Source organism: Sarcophilus harrisii, chromosome 3 (assembly GCF_902635505.1).
Source record: "Sarcophilus harrisii chromosome 3, mSarHar1.11, whole genome shotgun sequence".
NCBI lineage: Eukaryota > Metazoa > Chordata > Mammalia > Dasyuromorphia > Dasyuridae > Sarcophilus > Sarcophilus harrisii.
The window spans coordinates 178,974,776-178,992,158 of NC_045428.1; the positions used below are offsets into that span (position 1 = coordinate 178,974,776).

General features: G+C 34.9%; 1 pseudogene; it reads left to right on the forward strand.

The window, feature by feature from the left end:
* Window positions 1–4,629: 4,629 nt before the first annotated feature.
* Window positions 4,630–5,255, forward strand: LOC100916203 (annotated as a pseudogene).
* The last annotated feature ends 12,128 nt before the right edge of the window (window positions 5,256–17,383 follow it).

A 17,383-nucleotide genomic window follows, 5' to 3' on the forward strand; every position in this document is an offset into this window, starting at 1 on the left:
ATCCTTACACTAATAATTTTCATTAAAAAAGAAAGAAAGAAAGAAAGAAAGAAAGAAAGAAAGAAAGAAAGAAAGAAAGAAAGAAATGAACAAAGAAGAAAAAACTAAATCATAGAAACTTACTATGGAATTCATCTTCAAAAAGGACCATGAAGTTAAACAAAAAAGAAGCCTCTTCTACTCTTTTATTACTTCTCAGAGTAATATTAAATGGTTACTTGCCCAGAAAAAAAAAATTATAAAAGAATTCAAAAAGGAGTAAAAATGAAATGAGAGAAATTGAGGGGGGGGGGAAATTTGAAAATAGAAACCATCCAAGAAAAACATGAAAACTATGGGGGGAAAGTTCACTATCTAGAAAAGCAGACAATTTTAAAGAAGAAAACAATTCTTTGAAAATTAGAATTGGGGAAGGGAAAGACAGTAAAGTTTTAGACCAAGAAATAATAAAACAAAATGTAAAAAATGAAATATTAGAAGAGAATATGAAACATCTTAGAAGAAAAACAAGTCTGTAGTACAGACCAAGAAGAAAAAGCATAAGAATAATTTGACTACCTAGAGCTTTGACTACAAAAAGAACCTTGACAAAATTATACAAGAAATAATCCAAGAATAAAAGGGGAAAGTAAATATAGAAAAAAAAAATCCACAGATTCTAATCATTTATCCCATTTCAGTTGAAACACTAGTTTAGCCCTTACTAAAGTTTCCTGCTTGTCTATTTTTGTACCCACCATATTTCCTGGTGACGAGGACTTCTCCACTGAACTCATGATCTTATCAGTTGGACTGCTGAGTGTAAATCCTTACATTCTTGTTCAGGTGCCAAAATGTAATGTTCTGGCTAGCTCTCTGGAGGTGCTCCCAATGGGCCTTGTTTTCAGTAGAATAATCACTGTAAGAATAGTCAGGAATAAAGTCCAGAGTCTTTATTGTCTCCTTCAGTCTCCAAGTCTGCATCAGCAGTCTCAGTCAGTCAGTCAGTCAGTAGTCTGCACATCCAAATGTAATGTCCTGCTTCCTAGAGCCCCCAAGTTGGGGGTGACAAAATGTACCATTGTTTTCTACAGCCCCCACACCAGGGTGATTAAAATATAGTGTCCAGACTAGCTCTCTGGAGGATCTCCGAACCAGCTGGAGTCCTTGGTCTTAGTGGAGAAATGATGACGACAGGAGTGCCACCATGAGGCTGGTCAAGTCTTCTCTTCTCTTAGAGTCCTCCTGCCTCCAATCCTCTACCTTCTCTGTCTATCTCCGAGTCTCTCCTCTAGGTCTGACTCTGACCTCTTAAATACTCTATTACAATTAAATGATGAATATCATACTGAGTATAAGCCAATCATTATATCACTAGGGAACCATTATTTGTTGTATGATTAAATCAATCATACTAAACTAGAGAATTATTAATCACCATGCTAAACTAGATAGCCATTGTCTTATCAATTCCACTGAGTTAACACCTTGTTGTAAGAATCCTTACCTCAAGTATATTTCTCCAGAGTTCTGGCAAACTACAACCACCTTAAAGATATCCTAGGAATATCATTGCTGAATTTTGAAACCCCCTGATCAAAGAGAAAATCTTACAAGAAACAAACAAAAATAAGTTCAAATATGCTGGAGTTATACTTGCGATTATATAGGGTTTATCATCAACCACATTAAAAAATGATAGGCCCTGAACAATATATATCAACAATCAAAAGAATTAGATCTAAAGCAAAACAATATCATTTCCAGCAAAATTAACCATAATACTGAATGGGAAAAAAAATGAGGCATTCAATGAATTTGCAGATTTTCAGGACTTTGTCTCAAATGAACCTGAACTTGATAGAAAATTTAATATATAAGAGCCAACCTCAAAGATTAATTTCAAGGAACTGAACAAGGACAAATTTTTATGTTTTTTACATTGAAATGTAAACCATAAATTTAAGATTGACATCACTAATTGGGTACTTTAAAAGAAAGATTGAGGCACTGACAGTCTAGGAAAACAGTTTAGGAAATTGTTTAAGAAAAGCAAAACTACATAGCAAAAGGTAAAAATGGTAATTATGCTATATGAATGAGGTGCAGAGGAAGAACCAACACAGAGGCATTAGAAGGGAGAAGAGGGCTTGTAATTCTGAAAATCTACTGACATTGGGAATGGGTTAAGTAGGGAATAACAAATACATATATATATATATATATATATATATATATGCATACATATACAAACAAACAAACCAGATTGGGTATATCACCCTCCAAAATCTATAAAATGTTAAGGAGAGAGTAAGGGTACACAACGTTGTTTAGATTAATGGAAGTGGAATAAGGTATATAGATTAATGGGAATGAGATAAAGAAGGAAGAAAAGGGGTGGGGAGAAGATTACAGCCCAGAGGGATCCATTGGTGTGGGATGGCTAAGTAATAGTAAGGCAAGTTAAGAAGTAGAACTAAAGTACAAACAAGGAATATAAGTAGAATTTATTAGAAAAAAAGTAGGGCTAGTAATCATTGAAATATGTCATTCATATTAATTTTGTTTTACATGCATGCCTATATGCTTATGTACATATGTGCATGTTAAATGTTTTATGTGGGTATACAGATATATGTATGTTCATAAGTGTATTTCTATTTGTGTGGGGTAAGTGTATGTGTGTGTGTGTGTGTGTGTGTGTGTGTGTGTATACATAAATATATCTGTATTTAACTGTGGCCTGCTTGGATTAGGTGGGAGGTGCGAAACAGGAAAAAAAATAGAGAGAGAGAATGCTCAGCAGAAAACAAAAGAATAATCTACAAGGAAGCAGAGAAAATATGAACAGTCATGAATATAATGTCTTCTATTATATTTGCTTTTTGAAATGGAAATTCATTGTTAGATATTTTGAAGCCTCTCTGATGTTCTGCTTGGCACATATCAATATTTGGTGTTTCCTTTTTCTATTTGTCTTTTTTCCTTATTTTGTATTTAGTTTTAAATAAAAATGGAAAAATTAAAAAAAAAAAAGAATTCTGATCCCTTCCACCAGGAATTCTTTAATTCTACCCCAGAAGGTTAGATCATCTCTCATCTCTGTTGTTGACTAGAGTGCCTACCAATTCTGTTTTAGAAGTCTAAGGACTCCAGTTATATTTAACCACTTAATAATCATATGAGCTTTTACAAATTAGTAGGTACTTCAAAAGTATAGCTCAAACATGAAACCATGCTCCCACCAATAGCTCATGACCATAATTCCCTCTACTCAACCTAAGGATAGGTTGTGGAGCAGGTAGATCATGTTCACAGTTTATCTTAGTTCTTATATGACCCACCAGATTCCAAAACCAAAGTCAAAAAGATTATAAATGTGAAAAAGAAGGAATAGAGGAACATGATTGACTTCTGTAGAGGACAGTTATGGGGAAACTACACTTTATTACCACTTCATGTTTCAGAGAAGATGGGGATCAGAGGTAGTTAGCACAAAGGAGCTATTCTACTTGTTTGCAAAGGAATAAGAGACCCACTGAGAAAGCCAGAACTGATGATGTTGAGTAGCTATAGGGGGGAAAAAAAGAGAGAGAAGAGAACAAGAATGCAGCAAAAATCTGAAACAGAAGAGGTTGTATGGCAAACCAAATGGTCTTTTCTTCTTACCTTTGCCTCCTCAATAGACCTGACTGAACTCCCACTCTTAGTCTTTACTCTGTTAGCTATTTATAAAAGCTAATTCCTCTCTTTCCAATGTCAGCTGAAAGTAGAAAAATGCCAAAGCAAAATCTATATATGGTTCATTATCTGAGTTGTTTCTGGAAGAGGTGGCTTCTATCTATACAATTGCTATTAATGCATGGTCTATGTCATCACACTGAAAACTAAATTGTAATTTAGTATAATAACCAATTAAAGAAACAGTGTACACTATTATCTGATGCTTGTGAAGTATTTTTTCCTCTAAAAGAAAAGATTGGATATGCAGAAAGAGAAAATCATTAAAGGTTTACAGAAGTGTTGGTTTGTCTTGTTTAATTGTTTCTCTTTGGTGTCTTCTCCTACTTTTCCATTACCACTCTCATATATATCATTTAATGAAAGGAAATGTAAGCTAACTAGTGCCCCTCCAATGTTATTTTCAACAACAATTCTCTGAATATTCTTTTAGGCAGAGGGATACAAAAGAATCTTGGAGAAAATAACATATGAACAGATTATAATGTTCACTGTAACTACTCCTGACTTTTATGTCTATTTCCATTTAAAGTAAAGAAAAGAAATATGGGCAAGTACAGATTTTTCCAAATGTATAACAAAGATTATTTTTGTCTTTATTTTCTTGGTGAAAAAAAGAAAGGAGTCCTTTAAAAGTGAGAAATGTTCGAAAGAAGTACACTGAATATAAATGGAAATTACAACATTGACACAAATTGCAATGTGGCCCATTCTTTAAAGAAAGAGAAAAGGGGCAGGTTCCTGAAGAAGGTTGTACGGTGTGGCTCAGCTGAGACATGGCTGCTTGCCCAACTCACAGTGTTGTTCTCACAGTGTCCTGGTACAGGACAAGGAACATCCAAGAAATTTGATTTCAGAGCTCAGCAAACAGTTTTATCATTTGGGCTGGGTCACTGGGACTGGCAGAGGAATTAGCTTGAAGCATGGCAATGAAATCTACATTGCTCCATCAGGAGTGCAAAAAGAATGAATTCAGCCTGAAGACATGTTTTTTTTTGACATAAATGAACAGGACATCAGTGGACCTCCACCATACAAGAATCTAAGAAAAAGTCAGTGTACACCTCTCTTTATGAATGCTTACACTATGAGAGGATTAGGAGCAGTGATCCATACTCATTCTAAGGCTGCTGTGATGGCCACCTTTCTCTTTCCAGGATGAGAGTTTAAAATTACACATCAGGAGATGATAAAAGGAATCAGGAAATACACCTCTGGAGGTTGTTACAGATATGATGATATGTTAGTGGTCCCCATTATTGAGAATACACCAGAGGAAAAGGACCTCAAAGAATGAATGACTCAAGCAATGAATGAATACCCCGATTCCTGTGCTGTTTTAGTCAGGCACCATGGGGTATACATGTTTGGGGAGAAACATGGGAAAAAGCTAAAACCATGTGTGAGTGTTACGACTACTTGTTCGATATTGCAGTGTCAATGAAGAAATTAGGGCTGGAGCCTAGCCAGCATCCAGTTGGAGAAAATGGAATTCTCTAAGTGGGGTTTTAATTTTTCTCCAGAGACTAAGCTGAAATCCAGATCATGAATTCAGGAGGAGGAGGAGGCCGGCTGTACTGTTTTTGTGAATTTACTACATGTCAGAATCAGATGTATTTTGTTATTAATGAGTTGCCAAATGCTACTCACAAAATATGCATTTATTCTCAACTTATTTCTACAAATGCTGATTATTTCTTTACCTAATGTTTTACTGTAATATGCTGTGTACTAGCAAGAATGAGAGTGAAAATGCTATCAAAGTTAAAAAAAGAAAGAAAGAAAGAAAGAGAAAAGGGGGCTAATAATCAACCACTTACATATCCCAATAGACTCATATCAAAGTTAAAAAAAGAAACTTCCAGCCAAGATGGCGGTGAGGAGGCAAACAGCGGTGTAAGCTCCACATTTTCTCTCAGAATCCATCTCATTACAAGCCTCTGAATTAATGCCTGACTGAAAAAAAAAAAAAAAACACAAATAGTTACCAAGAGAAGAAATCCTTGAGATTCACCAGGAAAGGTCTGTTTTTGCTCAAGGGCAGGATGGTTTTAGATCGGGCACAGGCTGAGGGCAGGCAGCAGCAGTAAGAGCTTGGCAGGCAGCTCACAGCCGAGCAGACCGGAGCAGGTTAGGGTGTGATCTCAGCCGTCTCTGTAGGGAGAGCTTTACTACAGGATTGGATACTTTGCCCTGGCAGCAAGTCAGTAGCCCAGCAGAGAAGCTAAAAACACCAGGGATGAAGAATACAACCCCAAACAGCTGGAGTTCCTTGGGACCTGGCCACCCCTCCCTCACATTGTCTCAGCATGCTCTCAGTCTCGGAGCACAGGCGCAGCACAGTCCTGCTAGTGCCTCACTGCCCCACCCCACCCCCAGCAGTCTGTAGAGGAAGCTCGGTAACACTGCCCAGCCCCTCACCCCAAAAAAGCAGATTCCATTTGGTTTTTTTTTTTCTTTTTTTCTTTGCTAGTTTGTCTCTGATTCTTCTCTGACAAAATGAGCAAAAAAATGAAAAAGACCTTAACAATTGACAGCTTTTATATGGACAGAGAGCAGACTCTAAACCCTGAGGAGACTAAAAGCAGATTGTCTCAGGTGAATCCCCACAGGAGATCATCTGTTCCTCAGCACAGATGAATCTCATAGAAGAAATTAAAAAGGCTCTCACAAGAGAGCTAGAAGAAAAATGGGAAAAGGAGAGGGAGGCTTGGCAAGAGAGTCTGGAGAAGTCATCCCACTCACTTAAAGACAGAGTGGGTAAAGAAATCAAAGCCTTGAAAAATAGGATTAGTAAACTGGAAACAGAAAATAGCTCTCTAAAAAATAAAATTGGTGAAATGGGAAAAAATTCCATAGAACAAAACAACACAATTGGACAATTAGAAAAAGATATAAAAAAAGTGAGTGAAGAAAACACTTCATTGAAAATCAGAATAGAACAAATGGAATTGAATGACTTGAGGAGACAAGAAGAATCAGTCAAGCAAAATGAAAAAAATCAAACAATGGAGAAAATGTGAAATACCTTCTTGGGAAAACAACAGACCTGGAAAATAGGTCTAAGAGAGACAATCTGAGAATTATTGGACTCCCAAAAAAATATGATGAAAAAAAGAGCCTGGTGCAATTTTCCAGGAAATTATCAAATAGAACTGCCCAGAAGTCATAGAAACAGAGGGTAAAATAGACATTGAAAGGATTCATCGATCACCTACTGAAAGGGATCCTAAAATTAAAACACCAGGAAATATAGTGGCCAAAAGCCAGAACCCTCAAACAAAGGAAAAAATACTCCAAGTGGCTAGAAAAACCCAATTCAAATATAGAGGAACCACAATAAGGATCACCCAGGATCTAGCAGCATTCACATTAAAAGATCGAAGGGCCTGGAATATGATATTCCAAAAGGCTAAGGAACTCGGTATGCAACCAAAAATAACTTAGCCAGAATGAGCATCTTTTCCAGGGAAGAAGATGGTCATTCAATAAAATAAGCGAATTTCACCTATTTTTGATGAAAAAACCAGAACTTAACAAAAAGTTTAATCTACAAATATAGAACTCAAGAGAAACCTAAAAAGAAATCTTGGGAACTATATTTCTGCTGTAAAGATGTATAAAGAATACATGTATACCTTGTTCTAGAAACTAGAGGTGGAAAGGGCATTGTACCAGAAAAAGGGTAAAGTGGGGGGACTACATCTCACAAAGAGGGAAAGGAAACCTTTTATATCTGAGAGAAAGAATGGAGGGGGATGAATATAGTGGGTATCTTACTGCCATCAGAATTGGCTTTAAGAGAAAAATTGTAGACATATTCAATGTATGGTGAAACTTCTTCCACCTCATTGAAAAGTGAGAAGGGAAAAGTGAAAAGGGAAGGAATAAGCTAAGCAGAAGAGAATACAGAAACTGTGAGGGAAAGAAGTAAGATAGGGGGAGGAACTTCAAGGTGGGGGGGATACTAAAAAGAGAGGGCTGCAAGAAGCAAGTGATGCTCACAAGTTTAATACTGGGAAGGGGGGGAAGGGGGAAAGAAGGGAGAAAAGCATAAACAGGGGTTAACAAGATGGCAAGTAATACAGAATTGGTCATTTTAACCATAAATGTGAATGGGGTAAACTCCCCCATAAAGAGGAAGCGGTTAGCAGAATGGATTAAAAGCCAGAATCCTACAATATGTTTACAGGAAATACACCTGAAGCAGGGAGATACATGCAGAGTAAAGGTAAAAGGTTGGAGCAAAATCTACTATGCTTCAGGTGAAGTCAGAAAAGCAGGGGTAGCCATCCTGATCTCAGATCAAGCAAAAACAAAAACTGATCTAATTAAAAGAGATAAGGAAGGGCACTATATCTTGCTAAAAGGTAGCATAGATAATGAAGCATTATAATATTAAACATATATGCACCAAGTGGTGTAGCATCTAAATTCTTAAAAGAGAAATTAAGAGAGCTTCAGGAAGAGATAGACAGCAAAACTATAATAGTGGGAGATCTCAACCTTGCACTCTCAGAATTAGATAAATCAAACCAAAAAATAAATAAGAAAGAAGTCAAAGAGGTAAATAGAATACTAGAAAAGTTAGATATGATAGATCTCTGGAGAAAATGAAATGGAGACAGAAAAGCGTACACTTTCTTTTCAGCAGTTCATGGAACCTATACAAAAATAGACCATATATTAGGACATAAAAACCTCAAACTCAAATGCAGTAAGGCAGAAATAGTAAATGCATCCTTTTCAGACCACGATGCAATAAAAATTACATTCAACAAAAAGCCAGGAGAAAGTAGACCAAAAAATAATTGGAAACTAAATAATCTCCTACTAAAGAATGATTGGGTGAAACAGCAAATCATAGACATAATTAATAACTTCACCCAAGAAAATGACAATAATGAGACATCATACCAAAATGTGTGGGATGCAGCCAAAGTGGTAATAAGGGGAAATTTCATATCTCTAGTGGCCTACTTGCATAAAATAGAGAAAGAGAAGGTCAATGAATTGGGCTTGCAACTAAAAATGCTAGAAAAGGAACAAATTAAAAAACCCCAGTCAAACACTCAACTTGAAATTCTAAAAATAAAAGGAGAGATCAATCAATAAAATTGAAAGTAAAAAACTATTGAATTAATTAATAAAACTAAGAGTTGGTTCTATGAAGAAACCAACAAAATAGACAAACCCTTAGTAAATCTGATTTAAAAAAGGAAAGAGGAAAATCAAATTGTTAATCTTAAAAATGAAAAGGGAGAACTCGCCACTAATGAAGAGAAAATTAGAGCAATAATTAGGAATTACTTTGCCTAACTTTATGCCAATAAATTTGACAACTTAAATAAAATGGAAGAATACCTTCAAAAATATAGCCTGCCCAGATTAGCAGAGGAAGAAGTAAAAATATCCTAAACAGTCCCATCTTAGAAAAAGAAATAGAACAAGCTATTAACCAATTCCCTAAGAAAAAATCCCCAGGACCAGATAGATTTACATGTGAATTCTAGCAAACATTTAAAGAACAATTAACTCCAATGCTATATAAACTATTTGAAAAAATAGGGATTGAAAGAGTCCTACCAAACTCCTTTTACAACACAGACATGGTACTGATACCTAACCAGGTAGGCTGAAAACATAGAAAGAAAATTATAGACCAATCTCCCTAATGAATATTGATGCTAAAATCTTAAACAAAATATTATCAAAAAGATTACAAAAAATCATCCCCAGGATAATACATTATGACCAAGTACAATTTATACCAGCAATGCAGGGCTGGTTCAATATTAGGAAAACTATTAGCATAACTGACTATATCAATAAGCAAACTAACAAGAACCATATGATCATCTCAATAGATGCAGAAAAAACATTTGATAAAATCCGACAGACATTCCTAAGAAAAACACTTGAGAGTATAGGAATAAATGGACTTTTTCTTAAAATAGTCAGGAACATATATTTAAAATTGTCAGTAAGCATCATATGCAATAGGGAAAAATTGGAACCTTTCCTAGTAAGATCTGGAGTGAAGCAACATTGCCCACTATCACCATTATTATTCAATATTGTATTAGAAACACTAGCCTAGGCAATAAGAGTCAAGAAAGAGATTAAAGGAATTAAAGTAGGCAATGAGGAAATCAAACTATCACTCTTTGCAGATGATATGGTGATATACTTAGAGAACCCCAGAGAAAAGCTATTAGAAATAATTCATAACTTTAGCAAAGTTGCAGTGCATAAAATAAATCCCCATAAATCCTCAGCATTTTTATACATCAGCAATAAAATCCAACAGCAAGAGTTACCAAGAGAAATTCCATTCAAAATAACTGTAGACAACATAAAATATTTGGGAATCTATCTACCAAAGGAAAGTCAGGAATTATATGAGCAAAATTGCAAAAAATTTCCATACAAATAAAGTCAGACTTAAATAATTGGAAAAATATTAAGTCCTCTTGGAGAGGCCGAGTGAATCTAATAAAGATGACAATACTCCCTAAACTAGTCTATTTATTTAGTGCTATACCAATCAGACTTCCAAGAAAATATTTTAATGATCTAGAAAAAATAACAACAAAATTCATATGGAATAATAAAAGGTCAAGAATCTCAAGGTAATTAATGAAAAAAAAAATCAAATGAAGGTGGCCTAGCTGTACCTGATCTAAAACTATATTATAAAGCAGCAGTCACCAAAACCATTTGGTATTGCCTAAGAAATAGATTAGTTGATCAGTGGAACAGGTTAGGTTCACAAGACAGAATAGTCAACTATAGCAATCTAATGTTTGATAAACCCAAAGATCCTAACTTTTGGGATAAGAATTCATTATTTGATAAAAACTGCTGGGATAACTGGAAACTAGTATGGCAGAAATTAGGCATGGACCCACACTTAACACTGTATACCAAGATAAGATCAAAATGGGTCCGTGATTTAGGCATAAAGAATGAGATTATAAATAAATTATAGGAACATAGAATAATTTATCTCTCAGACCTGTGGAGGAGGAAGAAATTTGTGACCAAAGATGAACTAGAGACCATTATTGATCACAAAATAGAAAATTTTGATTACATCAAATTAAAAAGCTTTTGTACAAACAAAACTAATGCAAACAAGATTAGAAGGGAAGCAACAGACTGGGAAAACATCTTCACAGTTAAAGGTTCTGATAAAAGCCTCATTTCCAAAATATATAGAGAATTGACTAATTTATAAGAAACCAAGCCATTTTCCAATTGATAAATGGTCAAAGGATATGAATAGACAATTTTCAGATGATGAAATTGAAACTATTACCACTCGTATGAAAGAGTGTTCCAAATCACTATTAATCAGAGAAATGCAAATTAAGACAACTCTGAGATACCACTACACACCTGTCAGATTGTCTAAGATGACAGGAAAAAATAACGACGAATGTTGGAGGGGATACAGGAAAACTGGGACACTGATGCATTGTTGGTGGAGTTGTGAACGAATCCAACCATTCTGGAGAGCAATCTGGAATTATGAGCAAAAAGTTATCAAACTGTGCATACCCTTTGATCCAGCAGTGCTACTACGAGGCTTATACCCCAAAGAGATACTAAAGAAGGGAAAGGGACCTGTATGTGCCAAAATGTTTGTGGTAACCTTGTTTGTAGTGGCTAGAAGCTGGAAAATGAATGGATGCCCAATAATTGGAGAATGGTTGGGTAAATTGTGGTATATGAATGTTATGGAATATTACTGTTCTGCAATAAATGACCAGCAGAATGAATACAGAGAAGCTTGGAGAGATTTACATGAACTGATGCTGAGTGAAATGAGCAGAACCAGGAGATCATTATATACTTCAACAATGATACTGTATGAAGATGTATTCTGATGGAAGTGGATTTCTTTGACAAAGTGACCTAATTCAGTTTCAATTGATCAATGATGGACAGAAGCAGCTACACCCAAAGAAAGAACACTGGGAAATGAATGTATACTGTTTGCATTTTTGTTTTTCTTCCCGGGTTATTTTTACCTCCTGAATCCAATTCTTCTTGTGCAACAAGAGAACTGTTTGGTTCTGCACACACATATTGTATCTAAGATATACTGGGACTATATATTCAACATATATAGTCCATATATAGGACTGCTTGCCATCTAGAAGCGAGGGTGGAGGGAGAAAAGGGAAAAATCGGAATAGATGTGAGTGCAAGGGACAATTGTAAAAAATTATCCTGGCATGAGTTTTGTCAATAAAAAGTTATTATAATAAAAAAAAAAGAAAGAAAGAAAGAGAAAAGGAGGCTAATAATCAACCAGTTACATATCCCAATAGACTCATTTCAATTCTTTTTTTTTATTAGTCTATTATATTCAGTCATTTATAAATCAAGATACTGAAGAAAAAAGGTGGCCATTTTTGACTTTTTGGACGCCCTGAAAAGAAAGTTGTTTCTCTAATGGACTACTCTTTTATCAGAAGCCTTTTCAGTATCCAATGTTATATTACTGTTTCTCGCACTCTGGATTCTAAAAGTCCTCTTTCACTTCTTTATTGCCTTCATTCAATCTTTTCCAATTATTTGCCAAATAATTTTATCGAGTTTCCAACTGAAATTCGACTTGAATTTGTCTTCCAAGTCAAATTTGAGGGTCATTCCTTCTATAAATGTCTCCATCACTGATCAAAATAGCATATGGATTAGACAATTCCAGCTCTAGGACTATAGTCCATTAGTGTCATAAGTGAAGTTTCTTTATGTACATTATTTCTGTCTCCTTCAGTAGAATGTGATGTTTAGCTCATCTGTCAAAGTATTTTTTTTATTACATCCAAGCTATTTTTTTTTTTTGCTTAAGACTTTATTGTTGAACTATTTTTTATTGATGCAAAGAAATTTATATGCAATTTCCATCCCATTAACCATTCTACAGGAGATAATCTAACATCAGAATGATGCTGTCTGTTAAACCACATATAACTGGATTTCTGTTTGGATCTTGGTTCAACTGTCTTTTGACCCTCTCTGATATTTCAGCTACTATCCTTTGTACTGCCTTTCTCTCTCCCATATTTTCTCTTTTTCTTAAGGAGATAGTGAGCCAATAATAATATATTTGAACTAATATGTTGATATTGTGTTTCAAATTAATTGTTATAAAAAGAAGCTATTCTCAAACAAAATTTCATTTGACAACACAAGTAATGTAAAAATGAATTTTCTGCACATTTTTTCTCAAATCTATTCTACTGCATGTCTGCATGGTTACTTTCACTGCAGTAGGGACAATAGCCATTCAAAAAAAAAATCTTATTATGGGAGTAGGTATACATTAGTTATATTCAATAACTAATTCATGTATCTACATCACCAAACTTTAGAAGTTAAACTCATCATTTTGATGTGGATGTGGTCCCTTTAAGATTCCTTTGTTTCTGATTCCCAACCCCTCCTAGTTAATGTAATACCTTTTGATTGGCAAATTCTGGTCCCTTTGAATTCCAAAAGAAGATCAGGACCTGTCCCAGCCCCCATCCAATCTGAGCCAACTCGGGGTTACACCCAAAGGCCCCTCTATATAAATCTCCCATTATAAAAGGGCCACACTGGGACCCCCTCTTTGCAGAGGTCCCAAACATGCTAGCGATGTCAGGACTTTCTGTCCACTGGACCTTCTGTCCGGTGCCCTCCTTACCTTCGCCTATTTCCTTAATTATGCTTTAATCTTGCTTCCAAACCCAATAATAAACTTCTTTTATCAGTCTATCTTTTTGGGCCGATAAATGCTTTTACTGGGGACTCATGCCACTACTAGATCTTATTTAATGCCATATCCTTGAGCCGAAACCAAGGGGGTTGCAGGAGGGCTCTATTTGACTCCCTGTACCCCAAACCTGACACTAGACCTCAACTAAACCCTAATTTCATTTAGGTACCCCATATCTAGACCTCATCAATTTTGCATGATATAAAGGCTTGTATTTTTTTTTCATCTTCCTTTTTTAGACATTACATTAGACATTACAATGGCATCAATTTATCCCGGAATAGATAGTATTGTTAGCACAGTGCCTAAGCCCTCCAGACTGCAAGTATACAAATCACCTAATCCTCCTTCTCCTCCTCCTCCTCCTTCTTTTCATTCTCCTTCCTTCTCTTTTTCTCACATCCACCTGCCTTTATTCTCCTCTTGGCCTCATTCTTAATTTTAGACTTCAAAACCACGCCTCTTCTATTGATGGCTCATCCTGGAATTTTCCTCAGTAATTGAGGCCTCCCTGCCCCAGAATAATTTACCATTTCTATTACTTATTCTCTCTGAAAATATCCCTCCACAAAGTTCAGTCCCTTTGATAAATTTCTTCTAAAGCCTCTGATATATGGAATGGCCCAAAACCATCCTGCCTTTATTCCAATCCTGTTCCTGATTTTGAGGATTTCAAAACAATCTGGGTAGCCCCCAAGATTTTCAGTTTGATTTTGTGTATTGTATTCCCTCTTTGAAATGAAAGCTCCTCAAAGGCAAGGCTATTTTTCTTTTTGTTTTGATTTGTATCACCAGTGCTTAGCATAGTGTCTAATACATTGTAAGTGCTTTGTAAATTATTGTTTTCCCTTTTTGTTAGTCAGAGTAAGTGAATTAATTATTAACAACTTTTTAAAATCTTAAAATTAAATTAACTTTAATAATTAAATTAAATATTTATTAGATACTTACTATATGTTTAATAAAGCAGTTGCTTAGAATCTTGTCAAATAGAATTTCTAACTAAGAATTTCTAAGGATAGGCATAACAATTCAGTGAGAAGGTATTAGATGGAGGAATCTCTGCAGCCCTTATCTCTTAGAGACATTCAAGCTCCCCATTTCATCATTTTATAATAGCCTCAGGGTTAAATGTCAAGATCTCTTATACTCCAGGTGTGATTGTCACCACTTGAACTAGAAATAATGACTTCAGGAATAGGATCCAAGTTGTCAGTTTTAAGAATACTATATCTCTGTCTTTAGATTATGTTGTCTTAATTTACATTTTATGGCCAACTATAATGGGGTGCCTGGAGTGAGATGCCTAACCTAATCACTCCCTAACTCTACCTCTAAGCCATCAAATCAGCATATCAATGACATCCAGAAATTGATGAGTAATAGCAGTAAAATACCTAACCTAACTACCTCAATTCTACCTCTAGGTGAAAGAGAACATTCTTTTTCTCAATTGCTACCTACTGCATTCAAATGAGACCTGTTGAAGACCTTACATTAATAAGGTCAAGGTATCCAGAGGTATCTATTGTATCTAGAGAACCATATCTAGTCATCTTGATTTATATCTGGACATTGGACCCAGATGGCTCTGGAGGGGGAAGTGAGGTGGGTGACCTTGCACAGCCCTTCCTGACTTAAATCCAATTTACTTGCATATCATGGCATCATTTTCCTGATATCATGTTCCTCTTTTAGAAAAGAAGGGCAAACAACAACAACCTCTAAGATCAGTACTCTATAAAGGCACCATTTGTCATTCCTTTACTCCCCCCCAGTTCTTGGCTAAATTCCTTTTGGAACTTAACTCACAAGCCAATGGTGTAATAATAAAATCTTTGCCTCTTGATTTGAAGATGGCTGAACTCTATAAATTCTTTTGAGACATTTTGTAACACCAGCCCAGAACTCCAATATTTTGAGGGATTCAGTGCTTCTGTAACCCAACAATTCCATACTCAGAGAAGGATTATTTCAAATTAGCACACCTATCATATTCTCCAATGCCATCCAACAGCCATGAAGGACAATATGGAAGTTGATATTAAAACCTTGTCAATTTCGTCATCTTTAGAGCACAGTGACTAAAGTCTCAGCAGTCTCTTTTCGGAGGATGACCAAGGTAGAGAGGTTTATAGGAACTTCTCAATTTGTTGAATTAAATTTCAGTATGTTGACTTTTGAAAATTTCATATGGACTTTACCTTTTCTAGTACCTAGTATCACCTTTTAAAATAGAGTTCAACTAGAGCCAAAATTTCTACTTGATCTTTGTCCAGAATTTTAAGCAAATTTTGCTTATATCTTATTGCTTATACAACTTTCAGTAAGAGAAAAAAAAAAAGCCTTATTTATGAAAGAGTGAAGGTACATGAAAAATTCTATAATATTATTTAAACCTTGATTTTCAAACGTCACATCTCTCTCCCTATATTTTTTATATTAAGTTCTTTGCATGACTACTCAGGATGATATATATAATCTTTATCAAGCACATGAAAGAGTTTGGAAGACATGAGTTAAACTCCCATCTCTGACAATTATTAGCTACTTGGCCACAAGCAGGTCATTAGCACTCTGTGCTTTGGCTTTGTATTTACAAAATCTACAAAATGTAAATGTTGTTTATATAACAATGTGAACTTTTTTATAGAGTTCTTCTGAGCATCAAGTGAAATAATTGCTATAAAGACTTTTGAAAACCTTAAAGCATTTTTTGAGTTTCTGCTATTATTGGACAATATAGTTCTGGCTATCTTTTTTTATTGGAGAAGGAAATGGTGGATTAATCATTTTCAGGGATATGAACATTTAGATTAGGATTAGGTTTAGATTTATATTGTTATAATTAACCGGCCATAACAGCACAGTTATAATTGTACATTGAATATAGTTTTATATTTCTTGTTCTTATTTCCAAAAAAAACTCCTTCAATTTCTACCTTTAAAACACCTTAATCAAATTAATTTTTAATTGTGTGTCACCAAAATATATTTTTCCCTTTGAGTCTTCAATAGACTCAATGGTTCCCTATATTACCAAATAGTCATGCTGATTTTTTTTCTCCTGAATTGTTTAAAGATTTCTGATAATAATTTAGACTAAGGACCAAATTACCATTTAATATTATTTTTCTATGTCCTGGATACGTTATACTAACACCTTATTCCTTTGAAACCTTAAATTCTTTAAGTATTTTCTCCAGAGATTATATGCCTTAAAATTTACATTGTAGGAATGTATTGCATAAAAATGGTCTAAAAAGTGCTGTTTAACTCTTTAAACTGTCAGCTGAACTCTGCACACTACACTTATTTGTTCTCATTTTCTACCAAGGAAAAGTGCAAAGTCAAACATCTTACAAAAAGGCAGCATAAGATGCATGTAAATGAGACCACATTTCCTCAGAGTCTATCTTCCATTTGGTAGTGCAGTTAAGTGCTCCTTTTCACTTAGCATGGTTTGAAATGTACAAATAGAAATTGTGAGTAGTGAAAATGTCATTCATTTGTGGTTTTCTGCAGAAAAAAAAGAAATCAAAACAAATTATGCTGCCTCCTTTAGAAAGCAGAGACTTGATTAATTAAACAATTACTTTCTCTCAAGGAATACAAAAGAATAAGTGCAGAAACAATGTCAAGATGAGTTCATGGAAGCAGAAAATAATCAATAAGAACTGACCAATTATAACTTCAGACATTAGAGCTAAAAGAGTCCTTAAAGGTCATCTAGGCTGATCTCATTATGCAAATGAAAAAACTGAGTCCTAGAGAAGTTAAATAACTTGTCCCATATCACATATGTAATACAGAAATGGAATTTGAACCTTAATTATCTGACTCTAAAACTAAAATGCTTCCTTCATCTCCTTAATGCTCCTCCACACACAC